The 15,000-nt window shown below is 36.9% G+C and overlaps 1 long non-coding RNA gene across 2 annotated transcripts; it reads left to right on the top strand.

The window, feature by feature from the left end:
* Window positions 1-5,902: 5,902 nt before the first annotated feature.
* On the top strand, window positions 5,903-10,995 carry LOC129350008 (uncharacterized). 2 transcript variants are annotated; one of them, XR_008603201.1, is made up of 3 exons: window positions 5,903-5,991; window positions 6,894-6,994; window positions 8,759-10,995. It is a non-coding gene; the product is annotated as an uncharacterized LOC129350008 (long non-coding RNA). The 2 variants fall into 2 exon arrangements; XR_008603200.1 differs by lacking the exon at window positions 5,903-5,991 and having other exon boundaries at window positions 6,140-6,994.
* The last annotated feature ends 4,005 nt before the right edge of the window (window positions 10,996-15,000 follow it).

Below are 15,000 nucleotides of genomic sequence, written 5' to 3'. Positions count from 1 at the left end.
AAAGTAGACTACGATAGAGTACAGTAGAGTATACTATGCTCTAGTATAGTATAGTACAGTATAGTGTAGCGTAGCGTAGCACAGCACAGCACAGTACAATACAGTATAGTAGAGTATAGTAGAGTAGAGTAGAGTAGAGTAGAGTAGAGTAGAGTAGAGGAAAGTAGACTACAATAGAGTACAGTAGAGTATACTATGTTCTAGTATAGTATAGTATAGTATAGTATAGTATAGTATAGTATAGTATAGTATAGTATAGTATAGTATAGTATAGTATAGTATAGCACAGTACAGTACAGCACAGTACAGTAGAGTAGAGTAGAGTAGAGTAGAGTAGAGTAGAGTAGAGAAAAGTAGACTACGATAGAGTACAGTAGAGTATACTATGCTCTAGTATAGTATAGTACAGTATAGTGTAGCGTAGCGTAGCACAGCACAGCACAGTACAATACAGTAGAGTAGAGTAGAGTAGAGTAGAGTAGAGTAGAGTAGAGTAGAGGAAAGTAGACTACAACAGAGTGCAGTAGAGTATACTATGCTCCAGTCTAGTCTAGTCTAGTCTAGTATAGTATAGTATAGTATAGTATATATGCTATGCGTATATATAGTATAATATATTAGTATAATATAGCAAAGTAAAATATTGTATTGCATAGTAGAATAGACCAGAGTACAGTATAGTATACTATAGTATAGTATAGTGTAGTCTAGTCTAGTCTAGTCTAGTATAGCATAGTATTTGCGTAGTATAGTATAGCATAGTATTTGCGTAGTATAGTATAGTATAGTATAGTATAGTATAGTATAGTATAGTATAGTATAGTATAGTATAGTATAGTATAGTATAGTATAGTATAGCATATGTGCTATGTGCTATGTGTATACATACTATAATATATTAGTATAATATAGCATAGTAAAATATTGTATTACATAGTAGAGTAGACCAGAGTACAGTGGAGCATACTATAGTCTAGTCTAGTCTAGTCTAGTCTAGTCTAGTCTAGTCTAGTATAGTATAGTATAGTATAGTATAGTATAGACAGTATAAACAGTAATAATGCTATGAGACATACGCAGTGTATATGCAGGAATAACAGTATGAACAAATTTTAGCTGTCAAATAAATGTAGAGAAATAAAAAAATATGCAATATTTGAAATTGGAATGTAGTAAAGTAAAGGCATAAGTCAGCATAAAAGCACAGTATGTATAAATCCTGCTTAAGTACAGTACTTGAGTATCTATACTTAATTACTATATGTCACTGAAAACAGTAGCTAGAGCAAGAAAGATGACAGAGGTTATAGAGTTTTAAAAAAAGGTTATAAAAATGAAAAATAAATGGAGCTTTTCCTACCAGATGATGACACACCATACATGCAGAAGTTTAGTAATTAGTTTCATGTCTCCACACTGCTCCCTGCTGGGGAGCAGTGTGGCAACACAATGCAACAATCAACTTGTTTATTCCTAGTGCACTAAAAACAATCATATTATAGATTATTATTTATCATGTGTTATCTGCTCTGTTGCCGGGGTGCAGCAGGGCCTCCTCCTCCTCCTCTTCCTCGCTTTATGCTCACAAACACACTTCATCCAGTCACTGAGTGGACGTCTGAGGAGCTCTTGTTGACACTGAACAGTTCCTCATTATCAGTACAAGGAAGAGAACAGCAGGAGACAGCAGATACTTTCTCCGGATCATCGATAGAGAGAGAAGGAAAAATAAAAGCAGAAGAGGAGGAGGAGGCTTTCTGAACAATATTTTCTTTTTCCCTTTTCTTCCTTATTTTGCCCTCCTGAGTCTTTTCAAACACATGTGTGCATTTGTGGATAATGTGTGATACGTGTGAGTCCATTATTGGAGAAAAGGACGCGGCCTTATAACAGCGCTGTTAGTCACCGGTCACTGCTCAGCACAGCGTCACTGACTCATTTCAGCAACTTAGGCAACAATATCACGTTGTTTTATGAAGAAGGACTGCAGAGATGCCAGTAACACTGACAGATCACCAGCTGTTCCCTCTGATGACTAAGATTCTGCATTTATCTCCACATATGCACTAATAGGATCATCAGCTAACATATGCAGAATGAATAAAGCGTCCCATTTGTACGCATGACTGCACAGCTGCTCCAACAGAGAATATATTTCACTGCTAGTGCCTCACATCAGTCACTACGTTACAATGAATCAGTGTCAGATTTGGTTTAAGAAATGTGAGGAGAGATTTAAAAATTAGACATCTTTGTGACTTTAAAAGAGGTTTGCTTCATTTTTGACATTGTGTTAACTCTTTGATATAAAAAATGAATAGATTTTTTTTATGTTTCCTTTGGATTGTCGCCATTGACAGCCAATTGTTTAGATATTTTCTTGCATTTTTTGGTCTATTTTCCTCAATTTCTGACATGGTGTTATTCGTGTGGAAACTGACGTTGGATCTGTCATTGGATAGATTTGAAATCCACGTTCACTGACAACTGTACACCTTATTTAGGTTAAATATACAGTCAGGGTCATAAATATTTGGACACAGACACAATTTTCAGCATTTCAGCTCTGTACACCACCAAAACTGATTTGAAAACAATCAAGATATGTTTTAATTTCAGGCTTTCAGCTTCAATTTGAGAGTATTTACATCCAATTCAGGTTCTGAAATGCTGAAAATTGTGTTAATGCCCAAATATTCATGGACCTGACTGGATCTATTTGGCTCATTTAGTTGTCTGTTTGGACTCCATGGAACATACAGTAGTGTTGAAATGTTTGCATCATGCTCAAGCTCTCATTTTTGTACTCCCAAAAAAATAACACGTGGAACAGCTGCATCATCTGTCCATTGTTTCGTTATAGAAGAGTTCTAGTTCATGATCTCTGTCAGATGAACATGACGGTGTTCTTGGCCATTTAAAGCACATATTTACTAATAATTTACCTCACAATGTGACAAGAAATCTAATTTGACAGACACAAGCACATTTGTCTCGTAGAATAATAGAGAAGTGACACACAAAAGAGTGCTATAACAAATAACAAGTGGCATATGCTGTGACGTAGTGTTTTATATTACATGCACACATCTGTCAGTCCTGGTTGATATATTGTGTTACACCTCTTTTAAACACCACACTGCCCAAAAACATACACCAGCGAGAGTATACCTGTGCATCTTCAGTCATAGCACCTACAGCAAACCTCCTCTGTAATCCAGATGCATTTTAGTGTTTGAAATATTCTCCAAGATGGAATGTTAAGATTGATTTACGGGTCACAAGCAGGAGGACAGAGGAGACAAAGAGACTCAAAAGATAGATATGAGATGAGCCTCTCATGTATCTATAGCTGTTTGACCCATAATTTGTGTTTTCCCCACTAGTTTTTGTGCTCACCTTAGTCTGACATTAGACAAATACTTTTTATTTACTTCACAAAGAATGGAGATGAAAGGAGAATGATCATAAGAGCTGGTCAAGTTCTGAGGAAAGATGCTTAAATGCTTCTTTTCTTATCTCACTTAGCACAGAAGAAACTGGTCCTTCCTTTATGCAAAGAGAGGAAACACTGTTTTCCCACAATTCCTTGTGGCAGCAACATTCAAAGCAACGCACCTACCACAGAAAACCAACATCAACAACATCCACTGTCACAAGATTACACAGCAGCATTCATCTTTTTTAAAAAGTCTGTGACACTGATGGATTCTCTTAGCATCGTGGTTGTGTTTCCTTAGTCCTTCCTCACTCTTCTAGAAAAGACAGGTATTTGGAAAAGACATAAGATACAATTTAATTGACTATTCCACCTGTTTCTCCATTTTTCAATGTCCAGATTGTCTGCTAGACAAGCTTTTCTGTCATTCCAGTTTATGCTTCACGAATGCCATTCATGTTTCTTGTGAATTGCTCTCGTATGACTAATCTTGGTCTATTTCTTTGCTTTTGCCAGACTCCCTGCCAAGATTTTGTGCTCTTTGGCTTTTTACTTGTCTCTGTTTTATGCCTTCCTGCCTGCTCTGCACCCGGATTCTTAGCTACGCTGACGGACATCTTGTATGTATTTGGAATCCAAGGATTTCTACCTGGTCTCCTGTGTGATACCAGTGTTTGAGTCTTTTTTTTTCCCAGTGTAAGATTGTTATAACATGCACTGTATGCTCCAAACCTGATTCACCTGCCTTCAAACACTCTTATCAAGATGTCTCAAGATCAATTTTAGGGTTTTCAGCAATGTAGGAAAGCAGTAAAAAGAGTTACACTACCATTCAAAAGTTTGGGGTCACCCAGATAATTTCATGTTTTCCAGTAAAACTTCCACTTTTATCCATGTGCTAACATAACTGCACAAGGGTTTTCTAATCATCAATGAGCCTTTCAACACCATTAGCTAACACAATGTAGCATTAGAACACAGGAGTGATGGTTGCTGGAAATGTTCCTCTGTACCTCTATGGAGATATTCCATTAAAAATCAGCTGTTTCCAGCTACAATAGTCATTTACTACAATAACAACGTCTAGATTGCATTTCTGAGTAATTTAATGTTATCTTCATTGAAAACAAAAAACAGTTTTCCTTTCAAAAATAAGGACATTTGTAAGTGACCCCAAATTTTTGAATGGTAGTGTCATTTTTCCAAATATTACATTATTGTCTTTCCAAATCTGTATTCTATATTTAACTTACTAAGTTCTTGTAGTCTTTGCGTATTTATTACAGATAATTTCAAGTCTTCAGGCCTCTGAAATTTATGCACATACAACAGATATACCCAGTATTTTTGTGGCCACTGCAAAATATACGCTGCACTGAGAGAGAAGATGTTATCAAAGCTTGTAGTCCCATATTATTATATTATTTACATTATTTACCTTGAGACTCAGCGTGTAACTTGACACTGAAATACAGAGAGCGTCCTGCCTGTGATTATTTGTACCTTAGTCTTGTTGCTGCATAGTAATACACTGCTTGGAGCCCTGTGGTTTGAAGTGCACTAAGATAGTAAGACCGTGGCAGAATAAATGCAGACCTGACATTCAGGGTGATGTGTTACATAACTCCAGCACTCCTCAGCTCGCTGATTTTCATGCAGAATGGAAATGCAATGCCTGGAAAGTCGGAAACAATAATCTGAAACACAACAGCAAGCTTGAGACCTGGTATTTGTCTGTATTTGTAACTCTGTGTGAGCATCATGGCTCATGGTGCGTGCTAATATTTGTAATATTTAATCTCTAACTACCCTGTCGCAAACCTGAACGTATAATTTCTCAGGGTAATATACTGTTAAATAATGTTTGTTTGAACATAAAATCTGAACAAAATAAATTTGTGTTAATATTGCAATTTGTCTGATATAATTTAAAACAATTTATCTGAAGAGAAGTGAGAAGGCCTCGTTGAATTCAGTTGCTGTTTCACACATGACCAGCAGATGGCAGCACAAATCCTATTTTACAAAAACGGCATCGAAGAGAGGCACCACCTGAGGGGTCTGCGTATATTTTGGCAATTGGATTTTCCGTTCTGAAAGGAGTATTGAAAAACAAAAAACGAGTGGTTCTTTGATTTTCGTTTTAAAATACAAAAAATAAAATTGAAATACAAGGCGTTTTTCCTTTTCATGATCAAAAAGGGATATACAAAATTTTAAAAATGCTTTGATTTTCATTTTATATTTAGAATAACAAAAAAAAATAAATCAATAAGAGACAGAAACGAGAAAAGGTCCGTTTTTTCATTTTCTGAGACCGGAAGTGGTCATCAGCAAGTGTGTAGCCAAACGACAACAAGATTCTCAGAGGGCGGAGCCAGAGAGCAGTGATTGGTCAGACTGACTGAGAGCCAGAGAGCAATGATTGGTCAGACCATAGAAATACATAGAAGACAGCGCCCCAGCGGATCTAGTCAGCTATATGTATCTATGGTCGGCACGTCGAGTAGCATCTCTGGCTGCTGTTGACCTGGTTTTTGGAGTAAAACACGGTAAGAAGATAAATACTTCTAACCAGTAGCATTGTTTTGTCGTACGTTAAGTCAGCGACTTGTGAAGAGTTGTGTTTTGTCGTGTTTGAGCAGTTGGTCCGGACGCGTTAGCTAGCTAAGCGGCTAAGTTAGCTAGCGGGCTAATTAACACAGGTGGCTAACTTACCACTGAACACCTGTGTTAGTTGCTGCCGCAGCTGTCCTCATTATTAGAATGACCTTCTCAACCTGTATTTCTCTGCTGTGTATTTTAGCTTTTAAAAAAGTTATTTTACTTTAAGGTTAACTGAAACCCGTTCAGCTGCACTGAAGTTTAACAATCAGCTGCTTTGAATTAAACCACGCTTAACTTAACATTGTGCAACATTACCTCTCTGAATCTCCATAATTTCATTAAATTCCTTCTCTCTTCCACTGCTCAAGTTCAATCCAGTATATAAAGTGACATTAATAGTGAATAAACTAACAACCAGCCATTGTATTTACTTATTATTGCATGTATTTGTAGTAAAACATGAGAGGAAACATCCTACTTTTGGATCTAGAACTGCACAAGCCGTTCATTTTCAGTCACCTGATGAGTTAAACTCCCCTTTTTATGTGAGGTTGAAGCAGAAAGTCTGAGTTAACAAAGAAAGTTGTTTATAATTTGCGATACCTGTTATCTCTGACTGAGGCTTTAGTTTTTGTTGAGCCGATTTACACGTAGAAACTTTGTTCAGGAAGATTTGTCAGTAGTTCAGAGGACAGGCTGCTTTTTACACAACCTTGTAAGAGAATGTCTGTCAATGCTTTCAGCAGAATTTAGAAACACAACACTTCCTAAACAGATATTTTGAGGCTGTGAGGTTGAACGTTTGAGAGTATATCAGTGTGTTTGTTTGTGGTCTTTCTGTTTCTAGGTGGAAGCTGAATTAGTGAGGATGACTCCTGCTCCTGTCATCTCTAAGCTCCTCCCACATCTTTACCTGCACATGAGGAAAATCACTCCTGTAGAATGCAGGTATGTTTGTCATTATTATAAAAAGATGTTGCCTGGTGACCTGTCAGAAACCCATTATACAGAGTCAGCCAAAATAATGTTTACACACATCAGGAAAAGAAAAACTTGCATCAATATTTCAATACTAAATTTATTCAGACATCACCAGATTAATAAAAGTTACTTTTGGCCTCTACAATTACAAGAGGTGCTCAAAGTGGTGGCCACTGGCTTCCAGACATTTCTGTTGTGTTGTAGACATCACTTGTTGATGCTCCATTCATGAGGGTAGCGCCATCTGTTGGGAAAACATCGTACAACAGGACACAGAGTTATCGTGATTTGATCAAACTTAGAAAGAGGAATCTATATGTACAGAAGTACTTATACAAATGAAATATTTATAAAAGTTTTTCTTTTCCTGATGCGTGTCTACATTATTTTGGCTGACTCTGACTCTGTGAACTTAATGAGAACAAAACTGTCATTTAATTGTTGCTCTGAAAGCTTCTTTAGTGAAAACCGGCTGGTGTTCTGCTTTGAAACAAACTGCTGTTGAGGTCTGTGTTTTTAGGTTTAACCCCACAGTTTCTGAATGAGCTGATAGTGTTTTTTTTTTCCTGATCAATGTGGACGTTATAATTGATGGTATCATTTACTGATCATATAATCAGTATGACAATATAACAGTATAACATTCTGACCACCTGACTAATACTGTGTTGGTCCCTTTATGCTGCTAAAACTCCTCTGACCCAGTGGTTCATCAGAACCTCTGTGGATCCTGTGGATTCTGTGGATCCTGTGGGTTGCAGGGTGGGTCCTACCTGGACCAGGCTGATCCTGGACCATCCCACAGATGCTCCATCAGATCTGGATGTGGGGAGTGTGGAACTCAGGTGAACAGCTTAGCTCTGTCGTGTTCCTCAGACCACTCCTGAACAGTTTTAATTTGTCCTGCTGAGGGAGGCAGCTGGCATCAAGGACTGCTGTTGCCATGGAGACTAGGAGGTTGTTTGTCCTGCAGTGTTTAGGTGGTGGTACATGTCAAACATCCACATGAATGTCAAGGTTTCCCAGCAGAATGTTGCATTAGAACAAGATGATGGATGATGTTCTCTTCAGCTGTCAGTGGTCAGAATGTTGTGGCTGATTGGTGGATCTGTCTGCCTTTACTCTGACATCCAGAGTTATACAAAAGTGTAGTATGTGTGCAGTGCAGAAGAGATTTACTTTATTGTCTGCAGTTTTAGTGGTTCCATCAGAGAAAATCATATCCATATACAGATTTTTATTAATTCCAGGGCTGGTTCAGTAAAGATTATAATAATAACTACATCAGATAATTCTTTGTCGCAGCTGGAATTTTGCAGACTGAGAGATGGTTGAGAAGGTTTCAGTTCTTGTTTTAGCAAAATATGTTATAATAGAAGATCTTTATTGTCATTGTACATGAAATTATCTGCAAAACAGCAAAGTGCATCAGTCTGAGGTATCTAAAAATAAATAAGTAAAGAAAAATGCTTCTAAAGCCAATAATAAACAGAATATTTTGAGGGAATATTCTAAAAAGGAAAGAAAAGCTCCATTCTCACTCCTCTCAGGATAAACTGTCATTAAAATTGTCTTTAAATTTAGCTTCAACACGAGATAAAAACATTTACTTTCATTACTAATGTTGTCAAGTTTTAATAAAGTTCATGCTACTTTTATAAAGTGATTAAAGTGAATAAATTGTATTTGTGTGATCTGTGTTTGATTTCTGTCTTTTCTCCTGTCATCCAGATGTTCAGAGGGAGATGATGCCACATCTGGTCCAGCTGATGGAAGGTCTTGAAGTTCTCTGACTGGCCTCGACTGAAGATGGTCGTCTCACTGGATTTAAGGTTCAGATGCTCAGTAACAAACTCCACCAATGAGCCAACAGGGAAGTTTTAGGTTTATTAAATGTTGCTATGAAGGTATCACTGTTTTTCTTTGTGAATGCAATGTGCTCCAACTGAAAGTTGAATTAGAACTTAGAAGTAAATCCTTCCATCTGAAAGGATTTAGTTGCATTAATAACCTCATAACATTCTAATTTTTATTCCAGTCTTGGTTGGAAATAGAATCTCTGTATTGATTCAGGTAAAAACTGAACTTCACAGCATGTTGGAGCAAAACAACCAGATGAAAACTGTGATGGTGTTGGATTGTCAGACCGTAATGTTGCAGCTCAAAGCAGCTTTTCTAGCTCAGTTCATTCTGACATTCAGCTATGAATCAACACAGCAGATGGTGATCCATGCTGTGGAAATCTCACATCTCCTGATTTAATGGAGCTGCTTTGCACTTTTTACACTGTTTATTCACCAACTCTTTATTTAATAAAAGTCCTATCTAGTTTTTATGAGGAATGTGATGCTTTAATTTCTCTGTGAATAACTGCAGTCTAATGGAACAGCTGGAGTTGTAACATCTGTCCTGATATTGATCATGAAGTATTGATCAGAATACTTATGGTCAGCAGTCATCCCTGAAGTTTTACATTAAAATCTTTACTTGTGTTGTGAACTTTGGTAAGAAGCAGAAACTTTAGCGTTGCCATGGATACATGAGTGTTAAATTCTGTCCATGTTTCCATTTTGGGAAATGCAGTCCAGGAGATGAGTTTGTTTTTACTGCCAGCTACATTCAGTCTGAGATATTAAGAATAAATAAATGTGCATAATGTTGAAATGAAAAGATTTCATTTTTATTTATTCCTACAGCTGGTGCTGGTAAAGTTCCAGAATGTGGAGGAATTTAGTCTCACAATCACAGACAATAAATATTATCTGAAAGTCTGGTGATTGTTGTTTATCAGCACAATACAAAAAGATTCATGTTAGACATATTCCAGTTAAGACTCTAGAATATCATGATTTATGTAAATTTACCTCAATAATATGAATGTTCAGGTTAAGATTGTGCAGTGATATTTATTATGTAAGTTTAGCTGATTAAAGTTTATGACTCTGCACTACAATATTATTTATTATTAAAATTAACATCATTATTATAATATTTAGGGTCAGACCCTACAGTATTGAGATTAAGAAATCGTTCTATAAATTTTCTATAAAATGTAAGTACACTGAACTCATTTGGATATATTCGAGACTCTACAATATTATTTGACACAAATCTATCTAAATCCAAATTTTAATCATTTTTACTCCAAACATGTACTAGACTGATTTAAATATTAAAATCACTCCTTTCTAATCCTCTGCTGTACGTTCAAACCTGATGCCTTAAATAGAAACAAGTATCTGATTGAAGGAACTTCTGCAGAGTCCTGGTTCCAGAACATGATGATAGAATTATAGACAAACTTTAACAAAAGCTGCCTGAGAGTTTACAGGTTTTTATGTTAGATTTCTTCAGTAATTTAATGAGTTATCAGCAAAAATCAAGTGTTCATTTGATGAACTTCATTTCCTTAAACATCCAGAATTGGAGCTCATATCTTTGGCAGCTGTAAAGTTTCTGCTCCTTCAAAGTTCACAACACAATGAATGAATTCCTAAAACACTCTCAATGCTGGAGAGCGTTTGATGCTGAAGCAGTGATCAGTTTTTCTGTTTCTTCTCTGGAGATGCACAATGAGGGATGTCTGCAGAGACTGAGAAAGAGTCTCACCACATCCTGACATGAGGAAAAAGACTTTACTGAAGACTACAATGAGAAAAACTATCAGACAGCAGACGGCTGCATTCAAGGTGAGCTCTGAACATTTGATCTGGAACAGGAATTCAATCACGGCAGCATGAGCTTCATTTCAGTCTGTAGCTGCTGAATTCATGGATGAATCATCTGGCACTAGAGAGGAAGACCATCAAACATCCACGTCAGCTGATGGAGGTCCAAGAGTCTCACCCAACAAACAACCTACAGAGTGAAGACCTCCAATCTGATTGGACGGCCTCCTATTCAGCCACGTGTGAACAAATGCCTCTAAGCTGATTTGTTTTCTAAAATAAATCTAGTTTGAGTCCTAATCTATGCCTGTGTGTTTGCTTCTTTACACCGCTGTTAACAGTTTAGGCTGTTAGATTGTTCAGATAAGACAAGTACAAGATTCTTCAGAGCCGTTCTACCACGAGCCTGACAGGAAGAACTCAACTTTAAACTAAATTTACTTCAGCCCTCTGGACTTCCAGTAAGCTGTGTTCCTATTGGCTGTCCAGGTGGCTGCTTGGTGTTATCAGGAACACCTGAGCAGCTCAGTGTCTTCCTGCTTTAGTTGGCTGCAGACAAACATTTCCTGTTTCTCTTCACCAGTGAACTGGGTTTGGCTCCGTTGCTTCAGTTTGTTCTTTAGGCGTTGGCTTGCAGCTTCCAGCAGTAAAATCGTCTTTAATGTGTTTCTTGGTGTGTTTTAGGGCTTTGTACTGGATAGTTGTCTTGGTAAATGTGGTTCTTTAGCCACAGTTAGCACATGGTGCTAATGTGTGCTGTTATTAGTGGATTTGGTACAGCTGAGTTGTGTCTTTATCTTGGCTGTAGTGAGTCTTCAGAGGTTTTTGGTCAGACACATTCTGTATTCTTTTTTGAGAACCAGCGTTGGTTGTCCAGAAGGTAAGAGTTCCTGTCCTGATTCTCTGTTCTCAGAGGTTCTCTGGTAGGCTGCAGGAGACTTTAGCGTTTGGGTTGTGCTCGTTTGGTTTTTGTACAGTTTCATTTGGACGACTATCTTGAGGCCCCTCCATGTGGTTTAGTGAGGTTTTCTGGAACAGTTCTACAAAGCAACCTGCAGCAGAAGAGACTTTGAGAGTTTTTAGGAAGTTCTGGAGACCAGACTTTAGAGCAGCAGAAACATTTGTCAGCAGTTTGAGCAGGAGAAGGTGAGCTTCAGAGTAGAAATGAGACGGAAACCTTCTTGACCCGTGTGGTGAGGTCCTGTACCAAGAGTTTGAGCAGGTTGTGAAGAGTCTGTAGTTCTTTGGTCTGAAAGCACAAGAAGAGTCGACTCATTAAAGGAGAAAACAGGAGATATTGTTGGTTCTTCTGTCACTGCAGTTTTCAGTTTCCTTAGACTGAATATCAAGTTTATATTTTAAATGATTTCCCATGTGAGCCCAAGAAGACTTCAATAAACTCCCTCCATCCCCTGGACACAACAGATTTTATTACCATGTTAAGTCTTTTTTTAAAAATATATTTTTGAGTTTTAATCATAGTTTCTTTTCTCTTTGCTTGTTTAGGTGCTAAACAAATAAAGTTGAATTGATAAACTGAATAATTGACTAACTCATGATTGTGACAATAGAAGTATTTTCATTGTGATTTAAGGGTTTGTTGCATTTTTAAAGTTGGGCTTAAAATCTTGACAGAAAAAAAGATTAAAGAAATAAACTACATTTAAAAAAGCAATTAAATCAAAGGAAAAAAGTATTTAATACAATAAAACTTTTAAAAAGAAAATTAAACATTAAATACAATTAAATGATATTAAACAGACAAAATATTGAATTAGATAAACAGAAGATACAAAACATGTAGTTATGAAAATAAACAAAATTTTTTGAACAAAAATATTAAACATTAAAGATGAAATATTTTAGATAATTCAACATTTAAAAAATACAATTAAACAAGAAGAACATTAAACATTTAAAAAAATACAAAACATTTAATTAGATTATTAAACCTTTAAAAAGACAAAACATTTAATTAAAAAATTAAATGTTTAATTCGAAAATTAAATCTTAAAGACAATAAAACTTTAAATAGGAATTAAACAGAAAATACAATGAAGCATTTAAAAAGAAAATTAAACATTAAAAGGTGGTAAAACATTTAAAAAGAAAAACCTTAACAAAGATTTAATCAAAAAATTAAACATTGGGAAAGAAAAGGGAATTTTTCAAACAAGCCAATAAAACATTTGAAAATTAAACATTAAAAAGACAAAACATTTCAAAATCAAATCAGAAATTAGAAAAGAATCAAAGGTGAGAAACGCAAAACTAAACATTTAAGAAGAATCAAACTAAAGACAAAACATTTGAAAAGACACCAGTTAGACTTTAGAAGATCAAATTAAACAGAAGAGACAATAAAACAATAAAAAAGAGCAAAAACAGATAAAGTCTTAAAGCGTTTTCTAGTCTGAAATGAAAACATCAAGTTCTTTCTTCAAACATTTCCTCTTTCTATGTTCTTGGTTTGATTGTGGACAGATTTACTGAGAACTCATTTCAGAAAACTGCTTTCCAGATAAAGTCTACTAGTAGTTGATGGCATCGATCAAACTAATGTTACCTTCTGATCTCCACAAACTTTACTGTTCAATGAAGAGAATCAAAGTTTGTTAAGGATTTCTAAAAAACCCACAGGTGAAGGTCTGAGAAGAACTCAGATGGATTGTCTAAATGTGAAATCAAGACTCATGGTCACAAGTTTTAAGGCTTCTGTTAACCACAAAGTTCAAACTAACAGAGAAGTACTGAGAAACTTTTAAAACTTCAGTCCTCAGACTGTCTGAAGATTCAAACTAACAGAGAAGTACTGAGAAACTTTTAAAACTTCAGTCCTCAGACTGTCTGAAGGTTCAAACTAACAGAGAAGTACTGAGAAACTTTTAAAACTTCAGTCCTCAGACTGTCTGAAGGTTCAAACTAACAGAGAACTACTCAAGAACTTTTAAGATTTCAGTCCTCAGAGTGTCTGAAGGTTCAAACTAACACAGAAGTACTCAAGAACTTTTAAGATTTCAGTCCTTGGACTGTCTGAAGGTTCAAACTAACAGAGAACTACTGAGGAACTTGGAAGATATCAGTCCTTGGACTGTCTGAAAGTTCAAACTAACAGAGAACTACTGTGGGACTTAGAAAATTTCAGCCCTCAGACTGTGTGAAAGCTCAGGTCCTGAGGACTCGGGAGGTGTGGAGGCTTTGGAAAGTCTTGGAACTGAGGGTTCCACCCTCCAGCACAAAGGCTGAAGTCCCACCTCCTGAGAAAAACGGTCGAGTCGAGACTCGAGTTAAAAAAAAACTCGAAAACGACAAAACATAGATGATAAATGCGCAAAAAAAAGATGAATTAGTATCTGAGCAAGTAGCTCAGGGGGATAAGAGGGTAGACTACCAAGCGGAAGGTCGCAGGTTCAAGACCCACCACTGGCACTTTTCTTTCTTTGTCTTTGTCAGGATTTTGAGAAAAACTCAAGAAGTGTCTGGTCTTGAACCAGCGACCTGCAGCTCCACAGGCAAATCCTTAACTCACTGAGCTACAGATCAGATACAAAGAAATAATTTCGTCGTCCCTTTGGCATCGTAGTTCCTCAAGTGACCACATGGGCGGAGCCGAGGCGGAGTCTGGGTGGAGTCAGGGCGGAGAGTGGGCAGGGAGGTGGGTGGCGGCCTCCCCCCTCTACTCCCCCGCCTCCCCCCACCACCCACCACACCTTCCCCCGCCTCACGAGTTCTTCGAGTCTCCACGAGTTCTTCGAGTCTCCACAGGTTTTCCCGAGTTTCTGGAGTTTCCACCAGGTCTGAGGCACCACAACTTGTCATGAAGAGGTGTTGAAGTCGGCCAGGATGGACTGACTTTTTACAGCCACTGGAAGGAAGACCACTAGAAGAGCAGGTCTTTAACCACCATCCAGAAAATCCATGGAGTCGCTCCAAAGAAATGAAGGGACGTCAACTTTTATCAACCTCCATCCACATATTCAACTTCATATCTTTACTTGGAGATTTTTAGCACCACAAACCTTTAGTATCACACTTTATTATCAATTATTAGGACTTTAATGGAATCCACCAGCAGATTTACTTTTTCTTGACAAACTTTATTCTTGTCATCGTGGGACTGCAGTATTTAAAACTCTTCCTTCTATTTGACCTCATGTTTATTAGTTTTAGTGGAGAAACTTATTCTAATTGTCCATTAGTCTCTTAAAAACCAAATAATAAATTGGATTAGTCGAGATGTTTAAATTTCTTACTTTATCATATTTTAAATGAAAAAAAATATAAAAATAAAGCGTCTTGAGACAA

The sequence above is a fragment of the Amphiprion ocellaris genome, chromosome 2 (assembly GCF_022539595.1).
Source record: "Amphiprion ocellaris isolate individual 3 ecotype Okinawa chromosome 2, ASM2253959v1, whole genome shotgun sequence".
Taxonomy (NCBI): domain Eukaryota; kingdom Metazoa; phylum Chordata; class Actinopteri; family Pomacentridae; genus Amphiprion; species Amphiprion ocellaris.
This window is presented reverse-complemented; position numbering and strand designations above follow the sequence as displayed.